The sequence below is a fragment of the Zalophus californianus genome, chromosome 15 (assembly GCF_009762305.2).
Source record: "Zalophus californianus isolate mZalCal1 chromosome 15, mZalCal1.pri.v2, whole genome shotgun sequence".
In the NCBI taxonomy this organism is placed as follows: Eukaryota; Metazoa; Chordata; class Mammalia; order Carnivora; family Otariidae; genus Zalophus; species Zalophus californianus.
The window spans coordinates 55,780,644-55,795,078 of record NC_045609.1 but is presented as its reverse complement, the minus strand read 5'-3'; the positions used below and the strand labels follow the sequence as shown (position 1 = coordinate 55,795,078).

The 14,435-nt window shown below is 39.0% G+C and overlaps 1 protein-coding gene across 8 annotated transcripts in view; it reads right to left on the bottom strand.

Annotated features, from left to right (window-relative positions):
- The window catches only part of ENTPD1 (ectonucleoside triphosphate diphosphohydrolase 1), a 133,415-nt gene that overhangs the window by 85,917 nt on the left and 33,063 nt on the right, over window positions 1–14,435 (bottom strand). The gene's annotated exons all lie outside the window — the stretch shown is intronic.

The window sequence follows — 14,435 nt, the reverse complement described above, 5'->3', positions numbered from 1 at the left end:
AGCCAAGTCTTATGGCCACTGAGCATGATGGTAGCATAAGTGAAAATACATTTCACCACATTCTTGTGAAAATCTCTATTCCCTAAAGAAATGGGTTTTTTCCCCCAAATGAAATGCAAATGCATTAGAATTAAGACATGACACTAATGGGGATGCCTGGGTGGCTCAGTTGGCTAAAGCATCTGCCTTCAGCTCAGTTCATGATCCCAGGTTCCTGGGATCCAGCCTTGCATTGCGCTCCCTGCTCAGCGGGAAGCCTGCTTCTCCCTCTCCCACTCCCCCCCGGCTGTGCTCTCTCTCTGTCAAATAAATAAATAAAATCTTTAAAAAAAGACATGACACTAATGGCCAGGATCCTCTCTTCTGAGACATGGCAGCATAACCAGGGGCAAGTAAGCAGAGGCCTTAGTTGGCCCTCCCAACACCCGTTAACTTGGAAACAACAAATGAGCATTATGGGAGAAGAACAGCAGAGTGTGATGGGGGGGGAATTCTTTGGGAAGCCCCAGGTTTGTTGTTTTGTCTTGCTTTGCTTTGTTTGTTTGAGTTTGCTTTTGCATCTGTGAGTTGGCAGCCATGTGTCTATCATGAGTATAAAGAGACCTTAGAATTGATCTCCATAAAAAATGCATTACTCAGCTCACTCTCCAGCTCAACATATATTTGCTCCAGTGGGGAAGGGACAAAAGCAAGAAAATGGTTCCTGAAATGGGTCCTTCCTGGATGTCTTTATGCCTCTGGACAACAATATTGGGAGAATTCTGAAAACTGTAGACTATCCTCTCTAACATGACTATATGGCAACAGGACTTTTGCCTTCTTCCCTGGATCTGAGTGAGGTTATTTTGGCTAGAGGATTGAAATGTTGTCCCACACATAGAAGGGGATCTAACACTTGGTGACTGCATTCTTCCAGGATCCAAAGGGAATCTGAGGGAGAGCCAAGGGTAGACCATGCATTCCAATCATCTCTAACATTAGACTAGGATGAATTTCCCCTAACACTTCTTTAAATTCTTTTTAGAATAAAGTGAAAAATACACACATTCATTTGTACACACATACAAAAGGAATCTCTCTTTTTTTTTTTAAGGGTAAGGCCTTAGGTTAAATAAATTTTGCAGTAAAATAGAAAGACCTAATGAAGGAAAAGCTTGTCTCTAAAATAGATATGATGCAGGAAAGAGAAAGAAATTCTCTTTGTTTATTTTTTTAATTGGATACAAGAGGATGTTGCTATGAGAAAAGAACAGATTAAGATAAAAGATTTCATGGTAGCCAAAAATATTGCAGCTGAATGAAAGTTTATATTGGAAATAATTAAGGAAAATTGAATCAGTGATGTAGAACACAGTCCTAGGAAAATATTCTCAGAATACAAAGAAAAACAAATGAAGGGGGGAGGAGGGAAAGGTAGATGGTGTTCAGAGATTAGTGATCCAAATAATAGGTCCCTGAAGGAAAAGATAAACAAAGCAGGAACACTGATCAGAGTTATGACTAGAGAAATCTTTCTTACTCCTAAAGAAGTCTTGAATTTGGAAATCAAGAGGGTTTACCATATGCGAGGCAAAAATCTATGAAAGGAAGTCTATACTCAGTTGTCTTATTGTAAGAAGTATAAATGTCAGGAATAGAGAACAGAAAAAAATTTGGGCTGAAAAACAGCTGTCCTCAAACTTCTTTTCAGCATCAGAACATCTCAAGACAATGGAAGAATATCTCCAATTACTTGGGGGGATAAGATTTCTATATTTAGACAAGTTGTCACTCTCCTACCACACAGATGCCCTTTCTAAAAAATTACTTTGGTATGCATACTAGATTGTGAAGGGAAGCAAAAATAAGAACTCAAGGATGGGATTTAAAGGCATAGTGAGAAAAAAACTATATTGAAACCAATTAAATTCATGGATGGATGAGTATAATTATTAATATCTAAATAAGAAGGAAAAATGTATGAAATAAATGACTAATAGAGTTTCCAATACTGGAATTAATAATATCAGATTAAATAATTAAAATAAGAAAGGAGGACTCAGGGAAGCAAAAGCTCTTAAATTCTTATCTTTCATGACACAGTCAAAATTACTCGTTTTATGGAATATTATGCAGCCATCAAAAGGAATGAGATCTTGCCATTTGCAACGACGTGGATGGAACTGGAGGGTGTTATGCTGAGTGAAATAAGTCAATCAGAGAAAGACATGTATCATATGACCTCACTGATATGAGGAATTCTTAATCTCAGGAAACAAACTGAGTGTTGCTGAGTGGTGGGGGGTGGGAGGGATGGGGTGGCTGGGTGATAGACATTGGGTAGGGTATGTGCTATGGTGAGCACTGTGAATTGTGCAAGACTGTTGAATCACAGATCTGTACTTCTGAAACAAATAATGCAAGATATGTTAAGAAAAAAGAAAAAGAAGAAGATAGCAGGAGGGGAAGAATGAAGGGGAGTGAGTCGGAGGGGGAGAGGAACCATGAGAGACGATGGACTCTGAAAAACAAACTGAGGGTTTTGAGGGGAGGGGGGTGGGGGATGGGTTAGCCTGGTGATGGGTATTAAGGAGGGCACGTTCTGCGTGGAGCACTGGGTGTTATGCACAAACAATGAATCATGGAACACTACATCAAGAACTAATGATGTAATGTATGGTGATTAACATAACAATAAAAAATTTAAAAAATTACTCTTGTTTTTACTTTGATATGAAGATAAACTTAAGCTCAGGAATGTTTTTCTTTTAAGATAGCCACAGATAAAAATAAAAATAAGATGCCTGTTATCCACAACTTTGTAGAAATATAGATAAAAACAAATAAGGTGAAAGTGCAGAGTCTATATAGCAAAAAGCATATGAGAAAACATTAAACATCAGGGAGAATAAAATAAGAATGGCAAGAAAAATAAATGTGAACTAATATATTTAAATTCCTACATGAAAACAGACTCAACTTGGATTTTAAAAGAGGATATATGGAAAACAAAATGAAAATTCCAGCTGACTTCTTTGCAGAAATTGATGAGCTGATCCTAAAATTCATATGGAAATTCAAGGGACCCAAAACAGTAAAAACAATCTTGAAAAAGAAACAGAACTGAAAGACTCACACTTTCTGATTTCAAAACTTACTTCAAAGTTATAGTAATCAAGACAGTGTGGAAGTGACACAGAGATAGACATACAGATCAACAGAATAAAGCTGAGAGTCCTCACATTTATAGTTAATTGATTTTCAACAAGGATGCCAAGAAAATTCACTGGGGAAAAAAACAGTCTTTCCAACAAATGGTGCTGGGACAACTTGATATTCAGATGAAGTTAGGCCCCTACCTCATAGCACATACCAAAATTACTTAAAATGGATCAAAGACCTAAATGTGAGGGCTAAAACTACAAAACTGAAAAAACGTAAGTGCAAATCTTCATGACTTTGGATTAGGCAAAGGTTTCTTCTCCAAAGAAGATATACAAATACCCATTAAACACATGAATAGATGTTCAAAATCATTAGCCATCAAGGAAATGCAAATCTAAGCCACGAGATACACTTCACACTCAATGGGATAACACTAATCAAAGATCAATTATAAAAGGTTTAGGTAAGGATGGTTATACAGGGCTGGTGGAAATGTAAAATGATGCAGCTACTTTGAGAACCAGTCTGGCAGTTCCTCAAATGGTTAAGCATAGACATATGACCCAGCAATTCCACTTCTAGGTATATATCCAAGAGAAATTAAGAACATAGGTCCACAAAAACTTGTACATGAATGCTCAGAGCAGCATTATTCATAATGTCAAAAAGTAGAAACACCCCAAATATTTATCAACTGATGAATGGATAAAATGTAGTTTATCCATACCATGGAATATGTGATATGAAATGTTGAGAATAGGCAAAACTATAGCAGAAAGTAGATTGGTGTGTGCCAAGGGCTGTGAAGAAGAAAGGGTGCATAGAGAGGGAGTAGACGTGACTGCTAGTGGATATAGGGTTTCTTTCTGGGGTGATAAAATGTTCTAAAATTGACTGAGGTGATGACTGCACCATTCTGTGAATATACTAAAAAAAAACCCTAAAAAGTAGATTTTAAATGGGTGAATTATGTGATATGTGAATTATATCTCAAAATAATAATAAGATCAACAACTATGGGCTCAAATCTCAACTTCAACACTTACTGATGGAGAGACTTTAGGTAAGTCACTTGACTACTCATTCTTCAGTTTCTCATTTTGTAAGAGGGACAGTAAACAGTACCAATTTCAAACACTTATTTGAGAACTGAGTTAACATCTGTAAGAGCAGGAGGTGGCCCAATACACACTAAACCTGTAGATAAACTACAGCCACCACCACTCCCATTTATTAAAAACTTAATGCATTAGTTTCCTATGGCTGCCATAACAAGTTACCACAAATTTGGTGGCTTAATGCAAAATACACATTTACTCTCTTATTATAGTTCTACAGGTCCAAGGTCTGAACTCTGTTTCACCAGGCTGAAATCAAGGTGTTGGCAGGGCCACTCTTTCCTTTCCATCTTTTTCCAAACTACATTCCATGCATTCCTTGGCTTGTGGCCCCCTCCCCCATATTCAAAGCCAGCAGAGTAGCATCTTGCTTCAGTGGTTACATTGCCTTCTATGTCAAATCTCCCACTCCCTCCCTCTTACAAGGACATTTGTGACTGCATTTAGGGCCCATCTGGATAATCCAGGATAATCTCCCCAATTCAAGATCCACTTTTTTTAAAGATTTTATTTATTTATTTGGTACAGAGAGAGAGCACAAGTAGGCAGAGCGGCAGGCAGAGGGAGAGGGAGAAGCAGGCTCCCCCCTGAGCAGGGAGCCCAATGTGGGGCTTGATTCCAGGACCCTGGGATCATGACCTGAGTCAAAGGCAGACACTTAACAACTGAGCCACCCAGGCGCCCCAAGATCTTTTTTTTTTTTAAGATTTTATTTATTTATTTTTGTGAGAGAGAGAGAGTACAAGCAGGGGGAGGGGCAGAGGGAAAAGCAGACTTCCTGCTGAGCAGGAAGCCCGATGCAGGACTCGATCCCAGGACCCTGGGATCATGACCTGAGCTGAAGACAGATGCTTAACAGACTGAGCCACCCAGGCACCCCTCCACCCCCCAGTTCAAGATCCTTAATGTAATCACATCTGCAAGACTTTTTTTCAATATAAGATAACATACATGAGTTCTAGGGATTAGGAGCTGTAATCTTTGCAGCCTACCTTAGTTACTATAGTGACCAAAAAAGAAGAAAAAGAAAGTAAATCTATGAAAAAGCTCTATTTCTATGAAAGAAATCTTTCTAAGTTCACCAAAATAAAGCAATAAAAAGAAGACATTAAGCAAAAGAGGGTATCAACATTTTTACATAGCTTAAATTAGAAAATGTGAGTACTGCACTATTAATTTCTGTTAACTAACCCTGTTCACTGGAAACCAGGGTTGTTCAGGTACTCCCTACCCTGCCTTTTCAGCACAAAGCCTAAAAAAATTATTTTGCTGGGCGCCTGGGTGGCTCAGTCATTAAGCGTCTGCCTTTGGCTCAGGTCATGATCCTAGGGTGCTGGGATCGAGTCCCACATCGGGCTCCCTCCTCGGAGGGAAGCCTGCTCTCCCTCTCCCACTCCTGCTGCTTGTGTTCCTGCTCTTGCTATCTCTGTCTCTGTCAAATAAATAAATAAAATCTTAAAGAAAAAAAAAGATGTTCTGTATCTATTTAAAAAAATTATTTTGCTGATGACACATTGCTTCAGATGTCTTTTTGTGCATGTGTCTGAGACTTTATCCACTTAAGCAATACTGTTTCAATTTATGGTTCAGCAATTCTGACCCCACCTCTTAAATCCTGCCAACCAGACCCAGGGCCTGGTTCCGGCCTCCTGGGGCCTGCCATGGTTAGTTGGAAGGGAAAGACTTGGTAATTCTCACACCCATTCTGTACTTCCTAAAGTTAGGTCACCAGGCAAGGCTCAGCTGCCTCAGAAGCCATCTGAGAACTTCATCTCACCTTCTTTCTCTTTCCCAACACTGGATTACTCCTTCTCTGCAACTACTTTACCTTCCTTCCATATTCCCAACTTTCCATCCAGCCCCCACTTTTCTAATAAGCTACAATAAAAATGACTCACATCACATTTATTCCCCCTTGAACTGAAAATAATGGATACAGACTATAATTTCACATAGCAGAAAATTATGGTTGGGGAGAGATTACCATATGATTGAAATGGCTGGATAGATTTGTAAATACCCATTTTTATATCTTAAAAACAGAATATATCTTTATAAGTATTCATAGATTTATAAAAATTCACTACATGCTTAAGCACAAGAAATCTCAGAGATTATAAAGCCATATTCTCTAACCATTGTGAAATAAAATGAAAGATCAATTAAAATTAATGGTTTAAACAAAAAATCACTTGGAACTTAAAAAATATATATTATCCTGCATTAAAGAGATAATAAAAATGCAATATTAAACTACTTTGAAAACCAAACCACAGCACCACAGATAAAAGTATATTGGAGCTATTTATAGCTATAAGTCTTTATATAAAAGACACTAAGGGAAGATTCAGAAAAACTGCTGTGGATATGGCAGAAAAACTTGAGTATCTTTATTTGATGAAGAGCTCACATAAATTAATTTGAAAACATAAAATCCAAATAAGTAATAAATGGGCAAAGGATAGAAACAGTATACAAAAGAAGAAGCATATATTATGTGAAAAAATGTTGAATTTACTGGGAATTAAAGAAATACAAATTAAAACAACATAAAAGTAGATTATTTAAAAAAAAAACATGGAAGCTGTCAGGAATGCTTAACAGGAACTGCTTGCAGGAGCAGGAAGGGTCCACCTTTAGGGAAAGTAACTTGGCAACGTGGAAGCATGTTACACAAACTCTCTGCCTTCTTTTCTCCACCAGCTTCCTTTTTCCTCACATTCCCTAAATTTTTCAAACTAAAGGAATTCCATTAGTCCTCTCTGCACCCACTTCCTCCCTTTGCACCTGGAATCATTCCTACCTCACTTCTGTAGAGTGGAGACAGTGCCCAGGCACACTGTTCCCAGTCTCAGAGCCCTGAGTCCTACCCCAGGTCCCTGGCACTCCAAACACCCAGCAAAGGGTTCTAGAGACAGCCAAATGTTCTGCTCTGATACTTCTCAGGTTGAAGGCAAGGAATGAAAGCAGCTTAGGGAAACTTGAATCTATGGAGAAAAGGCGGGAGATGTTTAGGAACTCCAACACAGAGCCTTTTTGTGTAATAATAGTTTGTGTGCAATAAGGATTCAGACTTCTTTCTTTTATGGCAAATTGGAGGCCTCAACTTCCTGTTCTAGGACATATACTGAATGAATGAATGAATGAATGAATGAGTGAATGAATTCGATTTCCCATGATCCTGCAATGACATATAGCAGGGACCCAAAGTGGCAGCTTGGTGGGGGTGAGGTGGCACTGGGGGAGGAAGGGGTTGGTCATTGGTACAAAATAAGCCCTGAGACTAAGGCATGCAGTGATCCTATAATACGGCTAGTTGAAGTGTGGCCTATGGAGGGCACCATTACCATCACCTGGGAGCTTGTTAGAAATGCAGGATCTCAAGCCCCACCCCAGGGCTACTGGATCAGAATGTGCATTTTAACAAGATCCCCAATGTAGCACATGTACGTTAGAGTATGAGAAATACTGCCTTAGAACACACACATACTCATTCACCAAGCTAGAGCTAGTACCTCTGCTCTTCTGTACTTCCATCAAACCATCAAGAGATTTGATGGTTCTTTACCACAAAGGCTTCCCTCAATTCCAGCCTCCCTCCAAAGACTCACAAATAACAGACCCTATATGATTTTCCCCAGGCCTCACCTTCACTCTGCACAGGCTTGAGCTCAGCACTATTGCTCAACCTCATGGCAGGTGGAATTAAATGCTAATGCTCCTAGGCACAATCACTGTTTTAAAGTTCAGAGGCAGGGTGCCTGGGTGGCTCAGTTGGTTAAGTGACTGCCTTCGGCTCAGGTCATGATCCTGGAGTCCCTGGATCGAGTCCCACATCGGGCTCCCTGCTCAGCAGAGAGTCTGCTTCTCCCTCTGACCCTCCCCCCTCTCATGTGCTCTCTCTCTCTCTCATTCTCTCTGTCTCAAATAAATAAATAAAATCTAAAAAAAAAAAGTGCAGAGGCAACTAATAAGACAACACAAAGAAGAAAATGCTCTTAAAATGTGGTATGGCCAAGTAAAAGTAGGACCAATCATGATCATTTGTAAAACCTCTTTATCACATGTGCCTAATGACCATGGAAGACAATCATGATTAAGGAAGTCATTTAATATGCAGCTGATTACTTTGCAAAGGTTTATTCCATTACATTACAAGTAATCCCAACCTCACAGTCAAGACCACACTTTGGACTTCTGCCTTCAAATCTCCAGGATGGACATGAAAATAGGTTCCCTGCTTGGAACTTAAAAAAGGTAAAAGAGCTTTTTACTCTTAAATATAGGCTGTAGTTTTGGTAAAAGAGAAAGAAAAGGTCTTTAAGCACTGCCGGGACTTGAAAGGAGATTGTTGTGCACACCAGACTACTCATCTTTCTAGGTCCAACGGAAGTTCCCAACCTTTGAGAAGTTTTCCCAGAAATCATCACTCCCTATTCTGTTTCTCATGGCATTTTATTTAGACTTCTATTACAGCTCTTAGGGAGGTAAGAGAATTTATCCATTAGGAATCCAGGCTTTGCAGCATAAATATGTGAGTCTAGATTCCCGATCTGCTGAAGGAAAGATTCCAAATGCATTCTATGAGGTCAGTATTACCCTAATACCAAAACCAAATAAAGACACTACAAAAAAAGAGAACTACAGGCCAATATCTCTGATGAACACAGATGCAAAGTCTTCAACAAATATTAGCAAACCAAGTCCAACAAAACATTAAAAAAATCCTTCAACACAATCAAGCGGAATTTATTTTAGGGATGCAAGAGTGGTTCAATATTTGCAAATCAATAAACATGATACATCACATTAACAAGAGAAAGGATAGAAATCATATGATCATTTCCATGAATGCAGAAAAAGCATTTGACAAAGTACAAAATCCATTCATGATAAAAACACAACAAAGTAGGTTTAGAGAAAACATACCTCAACATAACAAAGGCCATATGTAAAATAAAGTTAACATCATAATGGTGGAAAACTGAAAGCTTTTCCTCTAAGATCAGGAATAAGACAAAAATGCCCACTCTTACCACTTTGATTCAACATAGTACTGGAAGTCCTGGCCACAGCAATCAGACAAGAAATAGAAATAAAAGGCATCCAAATTGGTAAAGAAGAAGAAAAACTTTCACTATTTGCAAATGACATCATACTATATATAGAAAACACTAAAGACTCTACCAAAAAACTACTAAAATTGATAAATGAATTCAGTTTAGTTGCAGGATACAAAATTAATATATAGATATCTGTTGCATTTTTATACACTAATAATCAAATAGCTTAAAGAGAAATTAAGAAAACAATCCCATTTACAATTGCACCAAAAAGAATAAGATACCTAGGAATGAACTTAACCAAGGAGGCAAAAAAAAAAACTGTACTCTGAAAACTATAAAATATTGATGGAAGAAATTAAAGATGACACAAACAAATGGAAAGATATCCCATACTCATGGATTGGGAGACCCAATATTGTTAAAACATCCATACTACTCAGATTTACAAATTTAATGCAATCACCAAAAGTATTTTTCACAGAACTATAACAAACAATCCTAAAATCTGTACAAAACCATAAAAGACCCCAAATACCCAAAGCAATCTTGAAAAAGGAAAATAAAACGGAGGTATCACAATCTTAAATTTCAAGATATACTACAAAGCTGTAGTACTATAAGCAATATGCTACTGGCACAAAAATAGATACATAGATCAATAGAATAGAATAGAGAGCCCAGAAACAAACCCACACTTTTATGGTCAATTGATCTATGACAAAGGAGGCAAGAATATCCAAAGGAAAAAAGACGGTCTCTTCAACAAATGATATTGGGAAAACTGGACAGCGACATGCAAAAGAATGAAACTAGACTACTTTCTTACACCACACACAAAAATAAACCCAAAATACAGTGAAGACCTACATGTGATACTTGAAACCATAAAATCCCTAAAAGAAAACACAAGCAGTAATTTCTTTGACATCGGCCTTAGAAATAGTTTTCTAATATGTCTCCTCTGGCAAAGGATACAAAAGCAATATTAAACTATTGATACTATACCAAAATAAAAAGCTTTTCCACACATCAAGAAAACAAAAAGACAACCTACTGAATGGGAGAATATATTTGCAAATGACACATCTGACAAGTGGTTAATATCCAAAATATATAAAGAATTTATACACAAAAAAACCTAAATAATCCAATTAAAAAATGGACAGAGGACATGAATGGGCATTTTTTTCAAAGAAGACATACAGACAGCCAATTGACACATGAAAAGATGCTCAAAATCACTCATCATCAGGAAAATGCAAATCACAACCACAATGAGATACCACCTCACACCTGTCAGATTAGCTAAAACCAAAAACATAAGAAATAGTAAGTGTTGGGGATGATGTAGAGAAAAAGAAATCCTCATGCACTGTTGGTGGGAATGCAAGCTGGTACAGCCACTGTAGAAAACAGTATGGAGCTTCCTCAAAAATAAAAAAACTACCATATGACCTAATAATTCCACTACTGAATATTTACCCAAAGAAAACAAAAAAACTAATTTAAAAAGTATATGCCCCCTTAAATTTATTGTAGCATTTTTTACAGAAGCCAAGATATGGAAGCAACCCAAGCATCCATTGATAGATGAATGGATAAAGAAGAGGTGGTAGGGGCACCTGGCTGGCTCAGTCGGTGAAGAATGCAACTCTTGATCTCAGAGTTGTGAGTTTAAGCCCTGGGTGTGGAGCTTACTTAAAAAAATAAAATAAATAAAGAAGAGGTGGTATATATATTCAATGGAATACTACTTAACCATAAAAAGTAATAAAGAATAAGATCTTGCTGTTTGTAACAACATAGATGGATCCAGAGGGTATAACACTATGAAATAAGTCAGTCAGAGAAAGACAAACACCGTATGATTTCACTCATGTGGAATTTAAGAAATAAAACAAAGAAAGAAAAAGAGACAAAAATGACTCTTAAATACAAAGAACAAACTGGTAATTGCCACAGGGGTGGTGGGTGGGAGGATGGGTGAAATAGGTGAAGGGGATTAAGAATATACTTATGATGAGCACTAAGTAATGTACAGAACTGTTGAATTGTTGGGGCACCTGGGTGGCTTAGTCTGTTAAGCATCGGACTCTCGATTTTGGCTCAGGTCACAATCTCAGGGTCATGAGATCGAGCCCCATGTCAGGCTCCGCACTTAGCACAGAGTCTGCTTGTCCCTGCCCCTCTCCCCTAAAAATGAATAAATAAAATCTTTTAAAAAAATAGAATTGTTGAATCATTATATTGTACACCTGAAACTAATATAACACTATATGTTAATGACACTTGAATAAATAAAATAAATTCTCCCTCTTCCTATACTAGCTCTGTGACGTTGGCCAAATCATTCTCTCCACAGCTATAAGAAGCAGAAACCTATATCACAGCTTTGTTGTGAAGATTATATGAGACAATGCCTGGCACATAATAATCAATGTTAGCTGTTATTATTAGCATTTCAGAGAGTCTGGTTTCGATTAGAGTTGGTTGTATATAAATCTGTCTTCCTCACTAGACTGTGAACAAACTGTTTATATCCCACACATCTGACATAGGGACATAATGGTAGACACATAACAATATTTGTCAAATTGCTTTGAAGGTATGCCAGGAAGAGGAAAGGGAGGGTGCTGGAAACAAATTTAATGTACTTTATGATTTTACCCAGGGCCAACCTCTGCAGTGTATGTTTTTCTTCTATTACCAGAGCACATTGTCTCAGACTATAAGGTTGCTATTTAATGGGGTTGGGGAGGCACTATTTCTGGAACCAGATGTTCTGTTCAGAGATAGCAAGGTTGTACTAGGAGGCATCTGAAATCTCCAGTTTGGCCCCTGGCTGAATGGGGAGTGGGGGCTGAAGTTCTGCGAGAGCTGGACTGGCTGAACTGGGTACCCTGGCATGGGGCCACATCAGCTCTGAAGCTCATCCACCTAGAAGGGATGCATCTCGTTTCTCAGTGTATTCACTCAGAGGGATGTCTTACTAGAGTGCATAAAAGAACAGTATGTACCAGTGGGAACTCTATTACATATTCATAAGTCTCCTTTTAGTTCTTATTTGTTTTTGTAGCACTAGGATTTATTAAATTGTGCCTTAGTACAGATACTGGGAATTGCCAATGGTGCTCTTGATGTATAAAGCCTGGATGCTCTGCCAATTCTTCTTGAGCAATGACACCAGGAAATTGACAGCCATGTAGATGTTGTACACAAACTCATCGTGTGTTATCTTCACAGGCCAATGGCCACTGCCAGACACAGCACCTTCTTTTTCTGGAATTTGATTGTGGACTTCACTTCATCCACTCTGGCCACCATGTTCTCATTGTGGGTCAGCAAGGAAGAGAACATGCCAGCCTTATTCAGGCCTAGGCCCAGGATTTGTGGGATCTTCTTGATCAGAAATTCTGAAGCCAAAAAGGCATCATACTTCTTAGCTAGCTTCTTGATTAATGTTTCATTTTTGTTGAGTTTCTTCAGCACCTTAATGTCCAAGTGGGGAACATCCACAGCCTTGGCCTCATCACAGTGCTGCCAGTCCCCCAAATCACATATGGAGAACTTGGGCGGGAAGGAGACTTAAGCCAGACGGTGCCTGAGAAGTGTTTGTCCTTCAAAGAGTCATAGTTCTTCAAGCTGATCTGCAGTTCCACTGTCTCCAAAATCTTCCAGCACCTGCACTGGTTCCTTGCAGGACTTCCCGCACCACTTCATACAGGGTGCGGTGGGAGACTCTGCTGCTCATGGTGTCACGCACCAAATTAACCAGAGGAGTCACAGGTCCCCTTTTAAACCAGCCTCCTGATTCTTGGATAAACATCAACCAAAATAATAATACTTAGTTTATTAAGTATTTGTTGCACTAGACAGTGCCGATCCAAAGGTGGATAAAGAAATTATAGTCAGGGTAAGGGGGAAGCAATTCAGACGACAGGAATGCGGATGAGTGTGATGAGCAACAGTTTAGGAGTAAACAGTGAGGTGTTGTAGAAACATTCAAGACAGGAGCTAATCTAAGGTTTAAAGGGCTGGAGAAAGCTTAAGGCAGGGTTTAACCACCAAGATAAAGCCTGAAGGAACCATTGCAACAGCTAACATTTAATGAGCACATACACTATGCATCAGACCCTGTTCTTAGAATTTTGCATGAATCCCTCATTTAGTCCTTATAATAACCCTATGAAGTAGATATTATTATTCTCTTCATTTTACAGATGAAGAAACTGAGGCACACAGTTAGTAGATAGTGGAGCTGGTATTCAAACCTAGGCAGCAGGGCTAGAGATTGAAGGGGAAGGAGAAGGCCAGACAGGCCTTCAGGGCAGAGGCAAGTGCCATGCAACAGTCTGAGGGGGCGGAAAGGAGCAAGGTCACTTGGGGAAATGAAAGTGGCTGGGGGTGGGGACAGAAGTTCAGAGATGACTGGGCTTACTCTGCAGGTTAGAAGAGAAACCAGAGGCAGGGGATTTCTGGTCTGCATGATTACTGTCACCGAACCCCTCCAAGCCAAAATCTCCTCCTTTTGTAAAAGGGTAAAAATAACAATAGCTGGGCTCTACCATAGAAAATGGCCATGAGCACCAAATGAGAAAAATGAATGTGATCCAACAACAAAGCACAAATTCCTTCTCAGACTTGAGATTTCAGTATTATTTCCCCAGTAGCTTCAAGGCTTTGAAACCCAGAATCAACCGCGTCAGAGCAGTAGCCAGAGCCTTCAGGTGGAGTAACAGTGTGGGAGCATACAGAAAGGAAGGCCCACAGACCCTGAGCCCAACCACCTTCGTGTGATCCCAAGGCAAGCCAGTCGCTCATTATATCAACTCCACTAGCTGGAAAATGGGAATGATAATGATAGCACTCACCTCTTAAGTCGATGTGAGGAATAAATAATATGGGTAATGTGCTTAGAACAGCTCCCGGCACAGAGTAGAGACTTAGTAAACATTAACAGCTACAACTGCTATCATTATTAAGAATCTGTTGGCTACTCATCCCATTGCTCTGCATTCTATGTGATAAAAACGTGTGGGGATATCAGAAATTGGAGATGATGAAGAAGAAGGTTTACAACCCTACACAGCCACATTGCTGCGGAGAC